At 31.6% G+C, this 2,703-nt stretch overlaps 1 non-coding gene across 1 annotated transcript; it reads right to left on the bottom strand.

Annotated features, from left to right (window-relative positions):
* Window positions 1–2,360: 2,360 nt before the first annotated feature.
* On the bottom strand, window positions 2,361–2,468 carry LOC148573600 (small nucleolar RNA R71). The gene has a single exon (XR_015906304.1). It is a non-coding gene; the product is annotated as a small nucleolar RNA R71 (small nucleolar RNA).
* Window positions 2,469–2,703: the final 235 nt, after the last annotated feature.

Genomic DNA, 2,703 nt, shown 5'->3' with positions numbered 1-2,703 from the left:
TTCTCATCTGTTTTTCAAAAAAAAATAAAATAAAATAATAATAATAAAAATGTTTTCAAAAATTTTATTCAAAATTTTTAAGAATGAATTCTAGTGTTTCATGAAGCATGTGAAGCCTGGCTGGCTGTAAAGCCATGTCTAAATTCTCTTGGACTGAGGCTTCCAAACCATCAGAGGCAAGTTACATATTTGATAAATAATGAGCAGCAATTTGTTATCAAGAGCAATATACTCTGGTGTTAAATGCTGAAGCTTGGCTGGCCATTGGCCATGTCTAGTGTTTTGGACTGGAGCTTTCTTTGAAAGCTTGGCTGGCTAGTGAGCCATGTCTAATTCCTGGACTGAAGCTTTAGACTAAGAATGCAAGATTCCTGGAATTCATGTTAAAAATTTTGGAATCCTTATTTTTTCTTTTTCATATAATTTTCGAAAAATACCAAAAAAATTAGAAAATCATAAAAATCAAAAATATTTTTCTGTTTCTTGTTTGAGTCTTGAGTCATATCATAAGTTTGGTGTCAATTGCATGTGCATCTTGCATTTTTCGAAAATTCTCATGCATTCATGGTGTTCTTCATGATCTTCAAGTTGTTCTTGGTAAGTCTTCTTGGTTGATCTTGATAATTTTTTGTTTTGTGTCTTTTCATGTTTATCATATGCATTCTTGAATTCTTAGTGTCTAAGCATTAAAGAATTCTAAGTTTGGTGTCTTGCATGTTTTCTTTGCATTAAAAATTTTTCAAAAATATGTTCTTGATGTTCATCTTGACATTCAAAGTGTTCTTGGTGTTCATCTTGACATTCATATCATTCATGCATGCATTCATTGTTTTGATCTAAAAATTTCATGCATTGCATAATTTTCATGTTTTTCATAAAAATTTCAAAAATCAAAAAAATATCTTTCCCTTTTTCTCTCATCAAATTCGAAATTTGGATTGACTTTTTCAAAAATTTTTAAAATCAAATTGTTTCTCATGAGTCAAATCAAATTTTCAATTTGAAAATCTTATCTTTTTCAAAATCCTTTTCAAAAATCAAATCTTTTTCAAAATTCATAGTTATTTTCGAAAATTCAAAAAAAAATATTTTTCAAAAACCTTTTTCTTAATTTTATATCAAATTTTCGAAAATAACAATAACAATTAATGTTTTGATTCAAAAATTTCAAGTTTGTTACTTGCTTGTTAAGAAAGATTCAAACTTTGAGTTCTAGAATCATATCTTGTGATTTCTTGTGAATCAAGTCATTAATTGTGATTTTAAAAATCAAATCTTTTTCAAAACTAATTTCAATTATATCTTTTCAAAATATCTTCTTATCTTATCTTTTTCAAAAATTTGATTTCAAAATATCTTTTCTAACTTCCTAACTTCTTATCTTTTCAAAACTTGTTTCAACTAACTAACTAACTTTTTGTTTGTTTCTTATCTTTTTCAAAACCAACTAACTAACTCTCTCTCTCTAATTTTCGAAAATATCTCCCCCCTTTTTTTTCAAAAATTTCTTTTTAATTAACTAATTATTTTTTTTATTTGAATTTTCGAAAAACTACTAACCTTTTTCAAAAACTATTTTCGAAAATCACTAACTCCTTTTCAAAAATTATTTTCGAAAATTCTCCCTCTCCCATCTTATTCTATTTATTTATTCATCTACTAACATCTCATCTCACATCTAAACCCTCCTCACAGTTGTGTTTCTTCCATTATATTACATTCTTTGTCTCCCCCTCTTCTTCTACTCACACAGGGATCCCTATACTGTGGTATAAAGGATCTCTATTATCATTATTATTATTTTTCTGTGCCTTCTTCTTTGTCATATGAGCAGGAGCAAGGATAAGAACATTCTTGTGGAAGCAGATCCAGAACCTGAAAGGACTCTGAAGAGAAAATTAAGAGAAGCTAAATTATAACAATCCAGAGAAAACCTTTCAGAAATTTTCGAACAGGAAGAGGAGATTGCAGCCGAAAATAATAATAATGTAAGGAAGATGCTTGGTGACTTTACTGCACCTAATTCCAATTTACATGGAAGAAGCATCTCCATTCCTGCCATTGGAGCAAACAACTTTGAGCTGAAACCTCAATTAGTTTCTCTGATGCAGCAGAACTGCAAGTTTCATGGACTTTCATCTGAAGATCCTTTTCAGTTCTTAACTGAATTCTTGCAGATATGTGATACTGTTAAGACTAATGGAGTAGATCCTGAAGTCTACAGGCTCATGCTTTTCCCTTTTGCTGTAAGAGACAGAGCTAGATTACAGTTGGATTCTCAACCCAAAGACAGCCTGAACTCTTGGGATAAGCTGGTCACGGCTTTCTTAGCCAAGTACTTTCCTCCTCAAAAGCTGAGCAAGCTTAGAGCTGATGTTCAAACCTTCAGATAGAAAGAAGGTGAATCCCTCTATGAAGCTTGGGAAAGATACAAACAGTTGACCAAAAAGTGTCCTTCTGACATGCTTTCAGAATGGACCATCCTGGATATATTCTATGATGGTTTATCTGAGCTATCAAAGATGTCACTGGACACTTCTGCAGGTGGATCCATTCACCTAAAGAAAACACCTGCAGAAGCTCAAGAACTCATTGACATGGTTGCTAATAACCAGTTCATGTACACTTCTGAAAGGAATCCTGTGAGTAATGGGACGCCTATGAAGAAGGGAGTTCTTGAGGTTGATACTCTGAATGCCATAT

The sequence above is a fragment of the Arachis ipaensis genome, chromosome B2, assembly GCF_059453495.1.
Source record: "Arachis ipaensis isolate K30076 ecotype BB chromosome B2, ASM5945349v1, whole genome shotgun sequence".
NCBI lineage: Eukaryota > Viridiplantae > Streptophyta > Magnoliopsida > Fabales > Fabaceae > Arachis > Arachis ipaensis.
The sequence above is the reverse complement of the archived record's forward strand: the minus strand, read 5'-3'. Positions and strand labels throughout refer to the sequence as shown.